Source organism: Cynocephalus volans, chromosome 2 (genome assembly GCF_027409185.1).
Source record: "Cynocephalus volans isolate mCynVol1 chromosome 2, mCynVol1.pri, whole genome shotgun sequence".
In the NCBI taxonomy this organism is placed as follows: domain Eukaryota; kingdom Metazoa; phylum Chordata; class Mammalia; order Dermoptera; family Cynocephalidae; genus Cynocephalus; species Cynocephalus volans.
This window is the reverse complement of record NC_084461.1, coordinates 200,436,475-200,458,261: the sequence shown is the minus strand read 5'-3', so window position 1 is coordinate 200,458,261 and position 21,787 is coordinate 200,436,475. Positions and strand designations below refer to the sequence as shown.

General features: G+C 42.1%; 1 protein-coding gene across 1 annotated transcript in view; it reads right to left on the bottom strand.

Annotated features, from left to right (window-relative positions):
* Positions 1-21,787, bottom strand: part of SEZ6L (seizure related 6 homolog like) — a 189,466-nt gene that overhangs the window by 131,813 nt on the left and 35,866 nt on the right. The window lies entirely within an intron of this gene.

Here is a 21,787-nt window from a genome sequence, read left to right as displayed (position 1 = left end):
GAGGCATTGCGAGTTCTCCATGCAATCGTGCAAATATTTTTTCGCCAACTGAGCTGCCCAGTCCTGGAGGCCACTCTACAGAACTTCGCCCCACCGAGTGCCTTGTACAGAGCCATGTACATAGCATTCAGAGTGGCAGTCGGAGGTGCCATCACTCAGTCATAATACCAATAGCTACTATTTACTGAGCACTTTCTACAAGTCATCTCATTAGACCCTCAGAATAACCTCTTGAGGATGATGTTGTTGACCCAGTTTAACTTGAGAAAATTGGGGATCAGAGAGGTTAAGTGGCCATGCAGCCATCAGCAGCAGAGCAGGAATCTGAGCCCAGACCTGTGAAGCTCAAAGACAGTGCTATCTCCAGCTGCTCATGTTTGCTAAGTAGATACTATGCGCCCGACACTGTGTGGGGGATGTGTGGGGAGCAAATCTAGACATGGCTCATGTCCTTTGCAGCTTGTATTGGTTAGCATTTAACTGAGCTGCTGTAACAGGAAACCCTAATTCAGTGGCAATCAGAGCTCAATGGTGAGTGGATCAAGGCGGAGTGGGCCACCCAACAGTGGCAACAAGGACCTCAGCTCCTCTTTCTGCTCCCCCATCCTGATTGTGGGGCTTTGCTCTTCATGGTTGAAAGATGATCACTGCACCCATCTGTGTGGTTTCTGTGTTTCAGAGGGGAACGATGGGGCAAAAGGGCACAGGGTGTCCATGTTGAGTCTGTCTTCTTTTGAAAATCTTTCCCATAAGTCTTAATTGCCACCTTCTGTTTACATGTCATTGGTCAGTGTCATGTGGCCATTCCCATGTGCAAGGAAGGCTGGAAATTCAGCCACAGGAGAGAAAGCTGGACAGGATGGAAGTGGACTGAGTGTTCTGTAAAGTCACACACAGTTTCAACCACAGAACTCACAGGGAGGCAGATTTCAACCAAATAATCACAGAGCAATAAAAGACACCATTAATAGCTGAGATAGGGCTCTGACGGGAAAGAATTTGATCCTCCGGGTATATTTAAGGTTCTGATCTCCCCTGTTGGGGGAAGCTGGGGACAAAGGAGAGCTGCTCTGCAGAGTTGATGCTTGAGCTGGAATTTGAGGAATGACAAATTGAAGCTGGGAAAAGTAGGAGGGAAATTTGTTGCAGGCTGACAGAACAGCTTGTGCAGCAGAGGCGGGCAGGGCACCAGCCCATGCTGGAACCGGGGGATCATGTTAATAATTTGGGTCTTTATTCTAAAAGCAATGGGGAGCCACAGAAAGTTTTAAAATAGGGAGGTGGTGTTGGCAGATCCATATTTTGAAAAGATCTCTGTGGCAGCAGTGCAGAGAATGGATGGAAAGGACAAGAAGCTGGAAGCTGTTGCCACTGGCCAGGTGAGAGCTGATGGTGGCTGAGACCAGGCTGACAGCAGTAGGAGTGGAGAAAAAGTGAGCTGCTGTAAGAAATACTCAGGAGGCAAGATGAACAGGACTTGGAGACAGACAGATAAGGGAGTGAGGGAGAGCAAGGAATGATGGACAACTTCTCAGTCTTTGTCTTGCTCAACCACACATATGGCAGCGCTATTCACCAAGCCAGCTGATCCTGCAGAAAGACAACCAGGCCTGTGGCATGCAGAGGAATTGTGAGTTGAGGAGTTCCAACCAAGGGAGGGTTTGCTGCTGTGTGGAATGAGAAGTCATCCTTTCTTTGCAAAGCCCTTCACCTTGCAGGCAGTCAAGGTCAGCCCTGTTTATTCCTAAATGCAGCTGCTTCAGGTTGCTTGTGGAGTCCCATTTACTTCCTTCCTGTCCAGATTGCAAATTGCCATTTGGGATGGCAACAATTTTCCTCAAGCACATGCCTGATCCCTCTTTCACCGTAGGAAACAATGCATTACCCCAACATGGCTAAAAGCGTCATCTTTTTGAATGTCTCCCTTCTTTGAGTCATCTAATTCCTCTGCCAGGGATGCTGGGCCAGGGTCATTGTCTATTTTCCCTTCTATGTGTTCAGCTTGTCCTTGAAAAGTCCCCCCATCCTCCTTCTCAAAATCAGCCAGCCCCAGAGTCTAATGACTTCTGACAGTCTGAGTGATCTCGCTGCTGGAAACCAGTAATGGAGGAGTGGGGACTGGCTTGGCAGTGGTTGTGATTCTTAGTGTTATGTGGGTGGCATCGATTAGGGGAAGGCAAGCCAATCACTCTGACTGAGTCGGCTTCCTGACCAGTGACAAGCTCGTCCTGTGTTTGGCATGACAAGCTATCTGCCTGGCAAAGTTCCCGCTGGCTGCACATAGCTAATCAGAGAACTCAAATTGCTAGAGCCTGGGAGAAATTGGACTGTACTCTTCTCGATGCCCTGAGTTGTAAGATGGCTGGGGAAAATCTTTTCAAGTTGCTTTAGAATCATACCACCCCAAATTCTTCAAGCCATTGATTCCCTCCCCACTTTTTTTTCAGAGAAGCTTACTTGTTTTAGTAACTTTTTTTTTCCAGATCCCAAAGAAAACACGTTCATTGTAGAACTTTTGTAATGATGGCTAGTGGCATGTCTAAAAAGATATTTCCTAATTTGATCCCAGCCAAATCACAGATGATGGTAGATTCATGGTGTTGCAGTTCTAAGTCCCTGGGTTGGGGTGGTTTGTTATGCAGCATTATTACAGCAACAGCTGACTGATGCGGGCATCAGCATTCACCTAGATACTTCAGCTCTCATCTACAGAGGTATCCTTGATTACCTACTTTCTCCTTTATTGTCCACATCCAATCCATCAGCACCTCTTGCTAACTTGACTGCCAAAACATACCCTATATTTATGTGCTTCTCTCTAACAACACTACCACCACCCTAATCCTATGTCAAGCCTTTGTAGACTTTCATCCAGACAGCTGCAATAACTTCCTAGGGTCTCCTACTTTGCCCTTCTTCACTCTGTTCTCCAACCAGTACCCAGAGTAAGTTTTCAGCAATCATATTAAATCACTCCTTGCTCCAACCACAACAGAGACTTCCCATTACACACACAGGAAGCCCAAACTCTTTGCCATGGCCTCCAAGGTGGTAGAGGATCTGTTCTGCCTGCATCTCTGATATCTCACATTTCTCTCCCACTCTGCCACATACCTGGTCTTAGGGAACAGAAGCTGGGCTCGGGCCTGCCACTCCCAGTCCAGTTCTCCTAGTGCTCCATAGGATGACCCCCTTCTTAGGGTAACAGGTGTCCTCAAATCTCCCCAACTCTCCCCTGAGTTACAGAACTATCACCCATTTAGAAATCTCTGAGAGAGCCAGGCTAAGTTTAATTCTTCCTCACTTCCCCTCCTACCTTAGCTTCTGCCTCCAAAGTTCGCTCATGATTTACAACCTCCTTGAATTGTCAACAGCAGCCAGTGTTATTAGGGATTTTTCAATTAGATCCAGGATGATGCATAACTCAGCTTTTTTTCCCCTTAAGACATTTTACTCAATGGTGATAACCCACTCAGCCTGTCATTGATCCCTCGATGCTTAATAACAAGGCCACTTTAATAGTAATTAATTCCAATATTGAATATATTTTCATTAAAAGCAGACATGACGGATTTGATTTAGTGAGCTATAAATGATCAGATTCATCTTGCACCATTTTTGCTTTACAAATGCTAAGTATTCCCCAAACTCTCAATTTCCTATCCCGGGACCTCAATACAGGCATTACCTGAGCTAAAACATACAATAATCTTTTGAAGAGTGTTCTTTTATACCTTCATGTTACAGATGAGGAAATTGAGTCCCCGAGAAATAAAGGGACTTTTCCAGGGTCACAGAGGTAGTAGTCAGCCAGATTCAAACTCAGGCTGACCATAAAATCTGTATGCTTAACCTTAACCTAAGCAATGCTTCCTCTCACTGAAGGGGAGGTTGAGAAGCCACAGGTTATTCTTGAAATTAAACTTGAGAAATTCAATTTACTCTACAATATAATTAAAAATAGACTGTGTTTGGTGCAAGCGAATTTAGTGGCTTATATTGCAGGATCTCAGTACATGGGGTTTTATCTATCAGGCAAGAGACAGCACTTCAGATATCATTAGCTTTGGAATCAGACCTGGATTTGAAGTTGAACTGTACTTCTTAGCAGTTGCATGATCCCTGATAGGAGACTTCGTTCATGTATAATCTATGCCTTCTCTTCTTCTACCCACAGTATCTAATATCAACGTAATATACCCATTTTGTGGATAGAAGACAGAACATCTAGATGAAGAGTTGACGACTATCACATATGGGGTGAGCTGCCAGAACTAGTGGTTATACTGCCTCCTAGTGGTGGAGGAGGCTACAAAAGCCCTCACAACAAAAGTAAGAACTTCACATCTTACAGATCAGGATTTCTCAACCTAGGCACCATTGACACCTGGGGCCAGATAATTCTTTGTTGTGGGGGGTTGTCCTGTGTATTGTAGTACGTTGACCATCATCTCTGGCCTCTACCCACTAGATGCCAGTAGCACCTCCCAGTTGTGACAATCAAAAATGACTCTAGACATTGTCAGATGTGTCCTGGGGAGAGAAATTGCTCCCAATTGAGAACCACTACTATGGATAAAATTCTAACAGCAACAACAAGTCATGGGCCAGTGGATGATTTCCCACGGGGCCGTATCATATAGTAAACTCTGTTTACATGAATGAAAAATGTGTGTTTTTCATATTAAACCATTTTGAAATCATTTTCACCATGTGTGATGAAAGAGCTCTCCTCAGCTTTTCCCCGTGACATTGGGATTTGTCTTACACACCAGCAGGTTTTTTTTTTTGCAGCAAATATGATGCTTTCTCTCTCCAGTTCTCAGCTTCCTCCTCCAGAATGATAAGCACGATAATACCTAGCCTTTAGGATCACCAGAAGGTCCTATATCAAGTGCCTAGTACACAGTAAGGGCTCAATAAATGCTAGTTACCTTCCTCCCCTTGGAGGGCCAGCAAGAACTTCTTCCAGGGAAAAAGGAAGGCAATACAATGGAGTAAGGCCAGCTGGGCAGTGAGGACTTTGGATTTTGTCTCAGCCCTGTCAGTCCCTTGCTGTGTGACTTTGCATAATTCACTTACCCTCCCTGAGCATCATTTGCTCCTTGTCTGTAAAGTGAGGAAATTGAACTAAAAACTGTCAGTGGCATGTCAAGTGCTGTGCTGTAGGTTCCTATGAGGTGCACATGGCAGTGGTTCCCTAAGTATGCACTATAATCAACGAAAGAGCTTGTTATGAATATTCCAAGGCCCTAACCTCTAGAGTTTCCGATTTAGTAACTCTGGGCTGGATCCCAGAAATCATTTTTGATGAGTCACCAACTGCTACTGGTGATTCTGATGCAGGGAGATCTGAGCCTACGTTCTGGGAAGCACTGTCTTCTCTCCTACCGATAAGCCAAAAAAGTAGCAGCATCAGAGGCCCCCACAAGTGTGATGAGAACACACACCCAGATTGCTGTTCCATTCTTTCCTGGTTTCCTGCAATAAAGCCATTTCTAAGAGGCTGGCCTGCAAATCACTGACAAATTGAATCTCACTTAACGGATCTTTAGAAATGAAACTTCCTGGACTGGGCTCCAAACAGACATCAACCAATAAGCATTCTGGATACCCACTCCTATACTAGGTCTGTGTGTGTACCGATGGTGGTTGTCCCTTAGAACCTTGCAGTGTTGTGGGGTGGAAGAGACATTCACAGGTCAAATGACAGCAATAATAATGGTAGCAACTTGTTCAAGTGCCTGCTTGCTATGTGCCAGTCCTCCCATAAAGCTCCTTGCATGCTTTCCCATTGTGGAAATCTTCTAACACCTCTGTGAGGCAGTGCCCCTGTCTCTCTATCATACCTGGGGAAATGGAAGCTCTAGGAGTTGGAGTAACTTTCTCAGGTGACTTGTTAGAAAGTGGCAGAGCAAAAATTCTCCCAGACAGTATTCATCTTACAGCCCTATGATGCTAACCACTACCTGATGCTAACAAGTACTATAGCTGATCTCAATTAGGGGAGGTGAGAATGTGTAACCAAGATGCTAATTGGCAATTAGACAGTGGGAACACTACAAGGTTAGAAAAAAGACCAGTCAATGTGGGCCAAAACAGACAACAAAGGTAAGATTTAATTAAGCCTCGTGGGGAGAGTCAGATAAGCAAGGGTAGGAATAAGCTGTGGGAGCCAAAGAATGGAGTTGAGTTATATTCCATTCCTTATTTGTTATACATTCATTGACTCTTCCAAAGGAAGTCTGCCTGTTCCTCCCTCTCTACATCACTACTTCTCTCCTCTGTCCCTCCATCTCTTCTTTCTTCTTTTTATTCTTTTATATATATACCCTTCGTTCCTTCTTTCCATCCACTCAATCACTCACCCATCCACCCATCCACCCATCCACCCACCCACCCACTCACCCCCCATCCATCCATTCATACATTTATCCATTCATCCACTCAATATTTGTTGTGTGATGTAAGCCAGACATTCCCTCTTCCTTCTTCCCTCCTCTCTTCATTTTTCCTTTCCTCTTTACTTCTTTTCCTTCCTCATTCATCAATTCTTTTATTCAACATGTGTTTAATAACTGAGTACTTACTGGGTGCTAGACCTCATGCAAATTAAGCTCTGGGAATACCCAATGGCCCCTCCTGTGGAAGAGCTCACAATCTAATGGCAAAGAGATAGTCAGAGGATTGTGGAACTTTATGGCAATTACTGTGACAGATTCTGTCTATGCAGCATGTTATGGCATCTTTAGGATGAGTTCTAGGCTGAGAAAGAAGCCTGTGAAGTACCTGTCCCATGATCTTGCCTGGCAATAAGATCTGGTTCACTAAAGGCAGCTGGCAGAGTGGAAGAAACCTTACATGGAGAGTCAAGAGCCCCACAACCTAATACTGGGTGTACCTGAGCCTCAGTCTCCTTATCTGTACAGTGGGGAAACAATAGCCACTCTGTCTGCCTCAAAGGGGTGTGGGGGGATTAAGGAGAAGAGGGTGAGTGGCAGGTTCATTATTACTACTGTTGCTGACTTAAAAATTCTACGCAAATGTCAGCTCCACTGGCAGGGGTTTGTCAGTCTTTTTCATCAATGTAGCCCAGTGCTAGAGCAGTGGCTGGTACATAGCAGGCACTCAGTAAATATTTGTTGAATGAATGAACATATGATGATTTGCATTTTGCAGATATGGCATCTGCGGTCCAGAAAGGTGGAGCCACTTGCCCACAGTCACACAGCAAGTAGGTGGTGGATCCCTTGGTTCTAACTAGAGCTATCAGACTTTACCGTCTGTGTCCTTCCACTTCCTGTGAGGCTCAATTCCACCATCGAATCACTGGTATCACCACCCCACCTGCCTCTTCACCCACCTGGTACCCTGTTGGACAGACAACGTTCTTTTTATTATAATTGCTGTCACTGGGCACCACATGTACCTCTTTGTTGCCGAGGCTAAATCTTCCTTTTTCATGAAGCCAAAACTTTAATGAGTCCTCCTAGGACTTCTCCTCTTAGTTGTTTTTATTGGTTTTTCTCCTGGCATGAGATTAAGAAAAATGCCTTTAGAAAATGCTGAATTTACTGGCTTAAGTAAGTTCCCTGAGCTCAAAAGATGGAGTCATATCAAAAAGGTTCTTGGCGTCTGAGACAAGAGTCCACATGAAAATAACGTAGCAAATCATTTGGTCCATAAGAAGTTCTGATTTTTTATTTCTTTCAAACTGTCTGTATATAAAACAGATTTTGTAAAAAAGGCACAAAGGGCTCAGCCTCAGGTGATCTTGTTTATGTTTTTGTTGCGGGAATATTCCTGTCCTACCTGCTGTCCTACTGATGTTTGCTGGGAGTGAGGAAAACTAGTATTTTATGAGCATCTTCTATGAAGAGGAACCAGGAATATTCACAAGATTTGTTTTATTTAAATGTTAAAACCACCCCATGAGGAAGGAGATATTACCCCTACTTTGCCAGCTGAAGGAACTGAGGCTTAGAAAAGTGATGTGCTAATTAGTGACATAACCAGGACTTGAATCCAGGGATTTCCAATACTACAGCCTGCCCTCTTCCTGAAGATGTGCAAGAATTCTGGCTATGACTGAGGGATGATCTGTGGCAAAGAAACACAGTAGAGCCCAACACTCTTCATGGGGACCAGATACTTCACCTCTTTAAGCCTCAGATTCTGCATCTGTGAAATGGGTATGTGTTACTAGCACTTCAGAGGGCTTTGGTTGGGGTTGGAAAGGGATAACAAAATGATATTTAAAGAGTACTTAGCACCGAACTGACACATAACATGCCCCAAACAAGTAGGAGATACCATGATTGTTTTCTTTCTACCTGTTGGTTGTTTATATATCTGCATCTGTTTTCCTGCTCAAGTGTGTGTTCATAAAAGGCAGGATGGGTGTCTAATTTACTTCTGCTCTCCAGCACTCAGGAGATTGACAGGACAGAGAAAGGTGTCCAGAAATGCTTGTAGATGGAGCGAATGTCTGTGTTTATTTCCTGTTAACTCCAACCTCAGAAACATCTTCTGCATTCAGAATTCAATCCACCTTTTATGAGAGAAAGGCAGGTGCCTTGCCTTCCATCATGGCAGGTGGCAGGGGATTTTAAAAGCTGCTCTGTGGTAGGACTAAGTGGAAATCCCTCGAGGAGAAGGAGTCCCACAGAAGACCATGTTGTATTCGCCAGGCCCACTTGGGGATACAGGAGCCCATCTTGAAAGAGCCCTGGGGCCTTGTCATCCCTTTTACAGATCAGGAGACTGAGGCCCAGAGAGCGGGGAGGACTTGCTCATGGCCACACGAATAGGAATTGGATGAGGAGGGACTAAAATAATTCCCTAATTAAGTAATCACATCATTAATGTGGAATCACAAATGGATGGATAGATACCCCAGAAGAAGAGAGAGAGCTGTCTGTGGATGTGAAACATGCTGAGATCTGAAGGAGAAGGAGAAGTTTACTAGGCCAAAAGACAGGGAGGAGTTTACAAAGAAGATGTCCAGAAAGAAGGATCAGCAGGTACTAAGGCCCTGTGGTCAGAGGAGCCCAAAGAAGATCAGTGTGGCAGAAGAAAAGAGAGTAAAGAGGATGTTAGCAATGTGGAAGTAAAAGTAAGCAAGGGCTGGATAAATGCACGTCTTGGAAGCCCCAAGGAGGAGTCTGAGTCTGGTTTTAAGAGTGGGAGATTGTGAGCAATATGCTGACATGATCAGGTTGGGTTTTGCAATGTCACTATGGTGGTGGGAAGGGATGGATGGGGAGTTTTTTCACACTTACTAGTAGTGTGACCCTAGGGGGGTGTGGGTCCTCATACCAGTTCATAAGGCTGTTGAGCAGAGTAAAAATGAGATAATTAATGAGTCGCTGTTATTATCATTAGTCAAAAGAGCACTGGGTTAAAGAGTCATGAGTCCTGGGTTCACATCCCAGTTCTGCGCATTTACCTCTCTGGAAAGGCAGAAGAACTCAGCAGTTAAAAGCTCTGGTGCTGACATCAGACATCTGGGGTCCAGGCCCAACCCCACCACTTACCTCCTAGCTGTGTAGCCTTTGCAAATGATTTTCCTCCCAAGCTTCAGTTTTTCCACATGCAAACTAGGGACAATAATTGGAACTACCTAATGAGGCAGTTGTTTTGACTTAATGAAAATTAATAACATGGTGTCTGATAAATTGTGGCCGTTACTATTTTTCTAAACATCCACCACCTTGGGGACAGGTCAGCTGTATCCTTAGGGGTGCAGTGAGCTCTCAGAAAAAGTTCTAAGACAATTCAATGGAAAGACTGATGTAGCAGAAAGAACTGGATTCCATCTGCAGCCCCTCTACCAACTGACCATGTGGCCTCGGCAAGGCCTCAGCTCTTCCTCGTTCTGTTTCTTCCTCTCTGGGCTTTGCTTCCAGAAGGAGCTGTCCCTTTCAGCTAACTGGATGATCAGAATGCTCTAGGCTGGGGGCAGGGAGAGAGGAGAATGGGAATCCCTCAAATCCAATTTCCGTGTCTTCACCAAGTGCTCCTGTCACGCGATAAGGAGCTGCGGGCACCTCAGCTCTGCTTTTGTCAGCGAGAAGTCGGGATGGTTCAGCTCCTTGCGGAGTCTGCTCTTCACATTAGGCCGGTCTCACCACTCTGTAGATAAGGCTCAGCTAATCAGACAAGATGCCCTACACCTTTCTTCAGATCCCCTCTCACCCTGCCCAGTGACCCTTCTTCCCGGAGGTGAATGCATTTGAAATAATCCCTGACAAGTCATTAGAATTGAAAACTTGATTCAAACTTGCTAGAGGCTGCTGGGGCACAACTTTCAGACTATGAAATGAAGGCCTGAGGAGTTCTTTTTAGGCCTTCATTTACTTCTTCATGGGTTTCTTTCTTGCTCCTTTTTTCTCTCTACCTATCACAGCTTGGTTGGATTGAGTCTTCTCTTCCTTTCTCTCCTCCCTTCCTGAGTCTCCATTAGGGATCAATTTCCTTTTGAAAATAAGTGCACCTGCCTCTACCACTTTGGTTTGCCATTCCAAGATGGTGGGGCATAATCCATCAAGAAAGTTGTCCAAGCAAAGAAAAAGAAAACCAGGTCCTTACCAAAAGCAAGCAGAAGCATATCTTAGGACAAAAGTGAACCCTTCAATGATCTCATTTAACACCATAATGAAAAAAAATAAATTGAAGTAAATTACAAAAGATATTTACACACATGTAATTCAGTCTACGCTTCTAACCAAGTACCACCCATGTAAAAACTGATGGAAGTTCAGTTCCAAGAAACATTTTTCTTGAATTATTTTGTTCTCCTTCCTTGGAGAGTATGCATCACTTTTTATTTTTTTGGTTCAATAAACACTGATTTAATGCCTGCCCATCAATACCTAGTAATTCACATTGTGCACTTCCTGTCATATGCCAAGCACTCTAAACACATTATCTCATGTGGTCCTTTTATGAATTTAAGTCACATATATACTTTTGTTCAACAACATTGAAAGTTTAACACTGCACCCCACCTCACCCTCCAAAAACAAACCCCCAAACCTTGTCTATTCCTTAAGTCATGATTCTATGTTCTTCTACTTTTTTCCCTCTTCTTTCAGTCTCTTTTTAGCTGCAGGCTGCCCACTCTTTTCTCCTTCCCCTCCAAATTTGGGCTAACTGGCTCCAAAATTCTTCTGTTGAGGCTTCTTAAAAAACAAGGTGTCACTGTCTGTCTGTTCACACCTTTCCTCTGGACAGGCTGCTTCCTTCCTGAAATTCCATATGAGCTCCAGCCAGCCAATTCTCATATATAATACTCCACATGACATTCCTGCTTTGTATAGTTCTGGCTCCTTCAAGACCTTAAAGTTTTTATCCCTTGTTTTTCCTCGTCTGGGAATCCATAACCTTTGATCTAGGATTCTGCAAAATGTTCTGTCTGGGAAAATGGGTCTAGAATGCAAACAGCTAGAAATAGTTGACATTTATTGGCTCTTTTCTGTGTGGCAGGTTCTGCACTGAGTACTTCACAAGTATCAGCTCATTTAATCCTCGAGACAGCTCTGTGAGGCAGAGCTGCTTCCATTTTTCAGATGAAGAAACTGGGCTCAGACAGGTGAAGTGACCTGCCCAAGGACACACAGGTAGGTTTAAAACAAACTTTACTCCAAATCCTCACTCTGAACCATTAGACTTTACAGCTTCCCCCTCTTCAGATGCTTGAGGAAGTCACTGACCCCCAAAGTCATCAGTTTCCCTTGCAGGGGGTAGATCTCTTTTAGTCCTCAAAATACTACTATGAGTGTAACTGAGTTACAAGCGATGTGCGGGCAGAGGCCAGCATCCTGTAGCCCCTGAACAGCCTCTGTGCCTTGCACACTGTTAGGCTTATCACATGGGTCCAGTCCATGCTTATTGCCCGAGTTCTAATTGAGGAACTTTGGATGAGTCCAGCTGTGTGCTGGGTGCTAGGGAGAAATGGGGAAGTCTAGTCTCTGCCCTTAAAGAAGAAAATAAATACACAAAAATTAAACAGGAGTCCTTAATCTGGAATGCAGAAATAGGCTCTGGGGGGTTCTGTGAACCAACTGAAGTTACGTGCCTGATAGTGTATACGTTTTGGGGTGACAGTGTCCATAGCTTTCAGTTGGTCACAGTCCTCTAAACAGATAAAGATTGAGTGTGTTATGATAGCTCCCATGGTAGAGGTGAAGTTCAAGATAAAGCGGGACATCATATTCCACTCTGCAGATTGGAAAGCTGCTGCCCAGAGTGGTAAAGGGACATGTCCAGAGCCATTCAGCCAGTGCCTGGAGCCAGGAACTAAATTCATTTCCTTGCTTCCTTGTATTAGATTACTGGCGCTCTCATCTGGAATGTAATATTCCAGTGGTAAGTGGAAGGCTCTTTCCCATGATGAAGCAGCTATTTGCTTTTTTAAAAGATGGAGGTCAGGGAGAGGGTTATGTGGATAAATTAAGCCTTGTCTCAGCCAGCCACACAATTCATGGTGAGTAATTCTGATGGTTGGTGGGAGCAGTTTAAGGAACCTCAACCCACCCACCCTCTGGGATTTAGGGCCCAGCCCTCCTGAATGCTCAAATAACTGACATTGGGCTTTGCATCTGATAACAGAGTTTCTGTCTCCATTGGGAGCGTCAGCCTGTGCCTTGTTAATTCAGCCTTATTTTTGCCAGTCCCTGTCCCAAGGACAGGAGTGCTACCCTCAAGGCTGGGGTCCAGCTTCTCACTCTAATCCTGCCCTCGTGCTTGGCCATTTGCAGTCTTACTCTGCAGGCACCATTTTCTGCTCTCCGCTCATCTCCAGCTGCCTCTCTTCCTGCTGCCATCTCTCCTTCTCAAGGGGCAGGACCTACTTCAAGGGCCCTTGTCTCAAAGCATTGCTGGAACAATAATTTTTTCAGCTTTTTTTTTAGCTTTAGGATACTTTATTTCAATGAGAACATATCATAAGTCTCAACACAGAAAGAAGATGAAAATGGACTGACTGGCTGACTCCACGGGGCTATAAAACCTTTACATTTTTCTTAGGATAAAGACCAGGCTCCATACCATGATCTGAGAGGCCCTGCATGGCTTGAAAGTTCCCCGTTTCCCTGGCTCATCTCAGCCCACTGACCTGCTTCTAATTCCTTAAACTCCCCATGTTTCTTCCCATCCCAGGGCTTTTTCAATCTGACGTATTACTTTTTCTGGAACATTCTCTGCTTGCTCCCCTTCACTTAGTCAGTTTCCACTTGTCCTTCACATTTACTACCTCATCGGGAAGTCTTTCCCCACCACCAAGCCGAGGCTGGAATCGGCTACATGAGTACCTGACCCCATGGCCACTCCTCGTTTACATCTGATTTCTTTTGTGTGGGCATGGATTCTGTCTATTTTTGCTCTCCATTGTCTGCCTATTGCAAAATAGGTCCTTGATAAATACATGATGAATGCTTGCATGGGATGAGAGGCTCAAATGTCCTGTGTCCTGACCATTCACTTCCCTGATTTCCATTGGATCCAGATGGAAAAACCACCAGACTGCATCTTTTGTAAGGCATCTTTTGAGCCTAAAGGTTTATAGAGTTATGGTTTCAGTTCCAGTGCATATAAAGTGAAGTAGCAGCACAGGATGGTGGGAGGAATTGAGTCTACCTTCCTTTAGACTTTATTTCCTGGCCCAGGACCTGGAGGGAGCAGGCTGAGTTATATCCTTGCTTCCAGATTGCATTGCTCTTCAGTGAAATGGCAAAGAGTTTGGTCAATGCCATTAACAGACCAATCTCATTACAACAGACTCCATTGACACTGGCAGGACTGAAAGTTAACTGTAGCAAAACTTCTTGAGTGAAAAAATTATCTTGAACTAGTTCTTTCTTTTATTGGGTGGAAATTTCCATTACAACAGTACAGCCCTGGTTGGCTTCCACAGTTCTATTCTATCAGGAGACCTGGGCAAGTCTATGGAAGAGACCAGGGCTTGGGGGATTCCAAGGCATAGGGGTAGGATTGACAGGATCAGATGCCCGCAAAGGCTGGTGGAAAATGCAAATGAGTGAAGTGGATCAGGTGGGGCCATGGCATATTTGAAACCCATGACAAATTAAGGAGCATTCTCCTGTTATTGTACTCTAACAAACTGTGGGAGTGCAGGACTGTGAGCCCCTTTCAATTTTTCTAGGAATGCCCTTAATTAGGATTGTCATGCAAAATCCTCAGTTTTAATTGTTGGAATAATTAATTGAGAGTGTTGTAAAATATTTCCAGGCCAAACCCAGAAATGCAAGTGGGCTAGTTCTGGCTTGTAGACTCGATTAAGAGTTTGGAAAATCTTCCAACTTCTTTTGTCACTCCAGGAATCCTTTGGATTGTAATTAGAAAACAATTCTAAGAATGGAGATGAGAAAGGGGAAATGTGCATGAGGGTGCTGGGCTAGCGTACGAGTCTATGTGCACCCACTCTCTCAGGCAAAACGCAAAAGAAACTGCCTCAGGGAAGCTGACGAGGCTATCACGGCGTGTCACTGACATTGGAATTACATTAAATTATCACCACAAGAGTGCCTTCTGCTGTTGTTATTTGTGTTCCAAAATGTCCCAATGAATTCTAAAAGGAGCGCTGTGTTCCCTTAAAGAGAAAAACCTAATGTTCTGTCCTTTATCGGAACCCACTCAGGGAAATGAGCTCTCTGAATGTGAGCCCTCCCTTCTTCTCTCTGGGGGCAGAGAAGGAAACAGGGAGAAGAACTGATTATGGCTTTTCATTAGTTCATTGACAAGTTTTCTTTTGCTTTCATTGTTGCTTTGTCTCCCCTGCAACAGAAATTGGCCTGATAGGTCCCAGATCATGACCAATGGGAAAATATGGTGTGTGCATTGGGGTGAAAGATGGGGGAAGAGTTATGGTTCATATCTACTGAGAGGCTTTCCAGGTGGTTGGACTAAGTGTCATTTTCCCACATTCTCACCTTGGTTCACAGACAAACCATGTCTTTTGCTAACATAAGTGTGTAGTATTTGTAGCTTCACAGGACATATTTTTCCACTCCTCCCTCCCTCCCTCCCTCCCTCCCTCCCTCCCTTCCTTCCTTCCTTACTCTTCTTCACCCATCCATTCCTTTATTTAGTAAACATTTACTGAGCATCCTTTATCTGCCAGGCACTGTGCTAGGCAGAATGGATAAAATGCATCTAGTTGAGTTACATTAGATGAAAATTTAAGTTATACAAATTCATCTGCACAAGCTCAGGAGATAGAAAGGAAGCTAAATAATTTGAGTGATTTGGCTTAACCTTCTCCTAAATCAGTATTTGCCAAAAGCTAGCCTGTGATAGGCCAGGAGTACCTGCTGCTTGCTCAGTCAGTCTCAGTCCTCTCGTATCTTTCAGAGTGTGAGCATCTTGCTCCACTGAATTATTTTAGATCACAACATAAGACGAGTGTGGCAGAGGGTTCTGAGTTTCCACCAGAACTCAGTTCCTTTCCCTCCTGGGCACAAAGCTAGACTACATATCCCAGTTTCCACCACAGGTAGGCACTAACTGAGTTCTGTCTATGGACTGAAGACAAACATGGTTGTGCCACTTCCAGGCCCAGTCCATTAAAAGCCCCTATGTGATCCTCCATATTCTTTCTTCCCTTGGCTTCCAAATGGACCCTGAGGATCCATCAAAGAACTTCAAGGACCAAGGAGGGTAGAGCCTCAAGACAGAAGGAATTTGCAAGCCTGCATGATCATGAGAAAGGTTGCATGTTGACTTGGAATGTCTGCAATAGATACTTTATGAGCAAGAGACAAACTTTTATTGCTCTAAGTCACTGAGGTTTTGGGGTTTATTTGTTACAGTCACTAGCATTACTTACCCTAACTAATATATCAAATGAAGAAGTGATAATTTGTTGTAAGACAGAATTAAAATCTGGCCATATTGGATTGAGAGGAGGTATGTGGTTCTCCAGTATGGCTCCATAATATGCAATTTTTACCTTATGAGCTGACCTTAGAGTCTCAGCCACAGATCTAAAATGTGATTTCTCCATATAAAACATCCTCTGGGATAGTTAATAGAAAAGGCAATTCAAACTAAGGCAATAATTTGGTTAATTGAGGAGGTAAACACCTCAGCTCCCATCTTTCCAACACACATTATTTACATAAATTTCAGTCACCTGGACCATTTCTACACAAGCAGAGTGTTTACTTGGCTTTAACTGTCCAAGTGATTATAGTAAGAAATGCCTAAGCATTCTTTCAGAAGCCCACTCAGTCCTGTCCTGGATCAAACTGGAATTCAGTTCACCAACATTTCTAGTCCGGGTGGTTTTACTCATATTGAAACAGAGACAAAAATACCAACTCCCCAAATTGTGGCTTATAAATGAGAAACACACACACACACACACACACTAATATTGTGTCTGGTGCATGGTATCCTTTTTAAAATCCTGTAAAACCAGACTCACATTCCAAAAGTGTTTCTTCAGAGCTCAAAGACTAAAACTCTTTCAAAAAATGTAAAAAATATGATGATGACGAATGGCTCTTGCCCTTCCACAGATAATAATTATAAACTCTGAAGGCACTGGAAAATGAAAAAGAATAGACAGACTTTTTAAAAGAGTCAAGACTTGCAAGAGGGAAATGGTATGGGGTGAATTATTTGATTTTGTAGCTTTAGAACAGTGTATTAGTCCATTTGTGTTGCTATAATAGAAATACCTGAGACTGGGTAATTTATAAAGAATAGAGGCTTATTTGACTTGTGATTCTGGGACAGCTGCATCTGGCACAGGCCTCAAGCTGCTTCTATTCGTGGCAGAAAGAGGCAGGCAGCCAGCAGGTACAAGCAGATCACATGGTGAGAGGAAGCAAGAGAGAGAGAGACAGGGGAGGTGCCAGGTCTTTTAAACAACCAGTTCTCATGGGAACTAATAGACTGAGAACTCACTCATTAATCCTCCACCTAGGGAAAGCATTAGTCCATTCATGAGGGACCCACCCCGCTGACTCAATCAGTTTCCAGCACTGCCACATTGGGGATCAGATTTCCACATGAGTTTTGGTGAGGACAACACATCCAAACTTAATCAAGCAGACTGAGATCAGTGCTGCTTAGGGAACCTGAAATACTTTTTCTGGCCTGAAGAAACAGAGGATAGAGTTTGGGATGACCACAGATTCTGGAAAGTGAGTAAAAGTCCCTGAAAAGAGATAGTTAGAAAGGAGGATCCTCAAATTCTGTGTATCAACTGCCCAAGTATTTGTCTGATCTATCAACTTTACATTACATTATAGGGTAGACAGTAAATAGTTTAGCTAAAGACAAGAGAACTGAACTGTCACACAAAAGACAGAGTTGGTTAAAATCCAACCAAATCAATTGCCACCTAAAACAAAAACATCAATACTCTTCAGAGGAACATAACAAAATCTAAAGTTTCTGCAATATAAAATTAACAACATCCAGAATACAACCCAAAATATCTTGACATACAAAGAATCAGGAAAATTTGACACAGGCTGAGGAAAAAGATAATCAACTGAGACTCACCCCAAAATGACCCAGATGTTGAAATTAAGAGACAGGGATTTTAAGGAAGCTATTATAACTAAGTTCAATAAACTAAAAGAAAATATAGTTGAAATTAATAAATGCAAAGTATTAATAGAGAAACAGAAACTATAAAATATAATAAAAATTCTAGAATTGAAAACTATATCTAAAATTAAAATTCATTGAATAAGCTTAAAATCAGAATGGAAATGACAGAGGAAAGAGTCAATAAACTTGAAGATAGATCCACAGAAAGTATTCAATCTGAAGGAGAGAAAGAAAAAATCATTAAAAAGAATAGAGCCTCAGGGATTTGTGGGACAATATCAAAAGATCTAATATATGAGGGTACTTCAAAAAGTTCATGGAAAAATAGAATTAAAAGATAATACAAATATTTCCATGAAATTATTGAAGTACCCTCATAAATGTAATTGGAATGAAGAAGTAGAGAAAAAAGAGAATGGGGAGGAAAAAGTATTTAAAAATATTCTAGCTGAAAATTCTCCAAATTTGGTGAAAAACATACATTTACATATTCAAGTTTCTCAGCAAACTCCAAACAACATAAAAATAAATAAAACTACAGTGTATTATTGTTTGAGTGTTCCTGCTAAAATTCACAGTGAAATTCAATTGCCAATGTAATGGCATTGGGAGGTGGGGCCATTAAGAGGTTGTGAGGTCTCTGCCATCAAGCATGGATTAAAATTGTTATCATGGGAGTGCATTAGTTATTGCAGGAGTGGGTTTCTGATAAAAAATGATAAGTTTGGCCCACTTCCCTCTCTGTCTCATGTGCTAGCTTCTGCCTTCTGCCCTTTTGACATGGGATGACCCTTACCAGATGGCTGAGCAGATGCCAGTGTTATGCCTTTAGACTTCCCAGCCTTCAGAACCACAAGCTAAATAAACCTCTTTTCCTTATAAATTACCTAATCTTTGGTATTCTGTTGTGGCAGCAGAAAATGGGTAAGACAGTACATTATAGTCAAACTACTGAAAACCAAAGATAAAGAGAAAACTTTGAAAGAATCCAAAGAAAACCAACACATCATATACAGGATGTGTTTGAAATTGTGTATGTATTTTATGCATACGTATTATATATGTATGATAATTTGAAATTTTATGAATTTCATATTATAAAGTGTAAAGACTAGAAGTCAATGGACCAATATCTCTGAAGAGCTAAAAGAGAAAAAGTTTTTTCAGAACAGAATTTTATATCCAGCTGAAATATCCTCCAAGAATCAAAGAAGCAAAGAGATTTTCAGGTAAAAATAACTAAGAAAATTCTTCAGCCTGCAAAACTAAAGTAAGTTCTTCAGGTTGAAGGAAAATGATAATGGGAGTAGCATTGAAAGTAGGTAACGTTTGAGTAAATGTAAATGACTGACTTTTTTTCTCTTAATTTCTTTCAAATACATATGACTATTTAAAGCAAAAAATTATAACATTGTCTTGTGAGCTTATAATGTATGCAGACATAATATACAGAACAACTATAGCATAAAGGATGGCAGTTGAAGGAGTCAATGCAAGGATTAATTGTTACAAAATTTATAAAGCTTGTGTAAAGTGGTACAATGTTAACTGTAAGAAGATAAAAAGTTAAGGATGGGAGGGGCTAATGAGGAATTGGTCAACGGACACAAAGAATGATTGTGTATTGTAATGATGAATAAGCTAACTATACTTATCTAACCACCACAAGTTGTACACAATTATTGAAAATTAATGTTGTACTCTACATGTATGTATAAAAAAAATGTTAAGGATGTATGTTGTAATCCCTAGAACAACTGCCCCCCCCAAAATGCAAATATGTATAGTGAAAACACTAATAGATAAATTAAAATGTAATTCTAAAACAAAAAAATCCAATAATTTGAAAGAAGGCTGGAAAGGAGAAACAGAGGAAGAAAAAACAGAAGAACAAACACAAAAATTTACTAAGATGGAAGATTTAAATCCATTGATATGAAGAAATATGGTTAATGTTAATATGATGATAGCTAACATTTACTGAGTACCTACAATGTGCCAGGTACATTACCTGAATTATTTTATCTGACCCTGATAACAACTTTGTGAGATAAATATTCAATTTCATTCATAAAGAAATTGAAGTTCAGGGAAATTAAGTGTTTTGCCTAAGGTGATGAAGTGAATAACTGATAAAACTAAGAATTTAGGTCTCATTACAAAGTTTCTAATCATTCTATAGCATCTCGCCTCTATGGTGGTTACCAATTTGTGGTGTCAGAGCGAGAAGAATGAAATACCATGGTGCCCCCTCTTCCCCACTATCCCATAACAATTACAGTGTGTGCAAGTGACTTGGAAAACAAAACAAAACAAAAAACAGCAAGAAAAGAGCACCATAAGAGAAAATACCTGTCCCAATGTCTACTTTCAGCAAGAGTGACCCCATATGCCTACCCCTAGTAAAGCTAATAGTGAAATTTATGCTTTTTGCTTTACAAAATTTTAGATGCGTTAAGAAGGAAATTGGGGTTGTCAGGTTTCAAAAAAAAATCCTGGATTATTCCAGAGATCCCCTTTAGGAATAAACTGTCCCTAGAGTTTTCAAAATAAATTACTGTGGCTTCATCAGGCACAGTGGATCAGCTTTAAGTCCAGTGCTTCAATGCTGTTTTCAATTTTCTGTTCAGAAAGAGATGGCTCAGTTTCTCTGGGTTCATCCACCTTTTTCTGATAGTTTAGTTTAAAACAAGTTTTTCTAGATTGTGTGACAGTGCTCAAATAGCTGCTGTTTCCTATCTCCTGGAATACTCTGATTTTCACCATTTTCCATAGAAACAGTGCAGTATGGATGGCTGGACCGTCTTGCTTTTTTGGCACAGACAAGGGTCAGCTTTTACTATGTGGGTTTTTGAGTTTTTTCATGTTATTAGCAGTTGTTTGTTGTTAGATAGCTGCAGTTTTGAATCTTTATTTATCTTTTTAGCTGTGTAACCTTGGACAAGTGACTCTACCTTTCTGGGTTTTAGTTTCCTAGTTTTGAAAATAACAAAAATAATAGTCCCTTTTGCAGAGGATTTTTGAAATGTTCAGTGAGAAAATGTATGTAAAGGACATAACAGTGGCTGTCATACAGTAAGCACTAAATTAAATGTTTTAAAAATTAGATGCTATGCAGAATTCTTGGACCATAAAGGAATGAGCTATTATCTCTGCTCTGGAGTAGAAATTGGTGGGAAAGAAATTGGGTTCTGGAAATTTCTCCAAGGAGAGGCAATTTGGGTTGAGCCCTAAAGGGGGAACAATAATTTTCTAAGGAAGCAGGGTGAAGAGACTATTCCAGATAGCAGTAACAGCATTCATAAAGACTTACGTGGTGGAGCCTTGGCTGGAGTCATAAGAAAAAGGCTGGACATTTTTGATACGGCAAAGTTGTGAGGGGTCATATTTTGGAGAAAAGGATTTGAGTACTCATTCTATAGAAGAGGCCAGCAAGATATTGAAGGCAGAGAGTGACACATCAGACTCTTTTGGGGGAAGAAAACTGCAGCAGGAGCTTAGAGGATGGATTCTAGAGGCATAAAGTGGAGACCTGAAGGGTTTGGAAAGTCTATTGTGAAAGTGGGAAGTCTGTGTTTCCATGAACCTGAATGGTGGCCTAGACAGGGTAGTGGTGTCTCAAATCTTTACAGAGAGTACTAACCAGTCACTGGGAAATGCTTGAAAAAAGAAGATTCACTTAAGGAGGAGAAGATTCTGCTAAATTAATTCTTGAGGGACTCTTAGGAGAATTAAAATGAATTCATAAAGAAAGCAATTTAGTTAGAGCAGTGTGATTGGTTTGGAGGAGTTCCAGAAATGCCAATTCTAGCCTCCACCCCTACCCAGAGATTCTGGTGCAGAGAGTCTAGGATGGAGAACTAGAAACCACATTTGTAATAGGTGCTCCTGGTGATTCTGATGTAGGTGGTCCAGGACTCATACTTAGAGAAACAGTGGTTTAGGAAAAAAAGAGCTACAGGCATGGTGTAGTTATAAAGTCGTGCAAGATTGAACTGAAGCAAGGGCTTTGTGAATAAGCAATCAGGGAAAACCTCAGGGAGAAGGTCAGGTGTGAGTTGAATCTTAAAGGAGAAGAAGAACAGGAGTGGGAAACACATTCAGGAGAGGAATAGGACTGACGTTTGCTCACTGTCAATGAGAAAACCATTGTAAATGGATTGAATTATGTCCCCCACCGCCAAACATCCTGAAGCTTAAA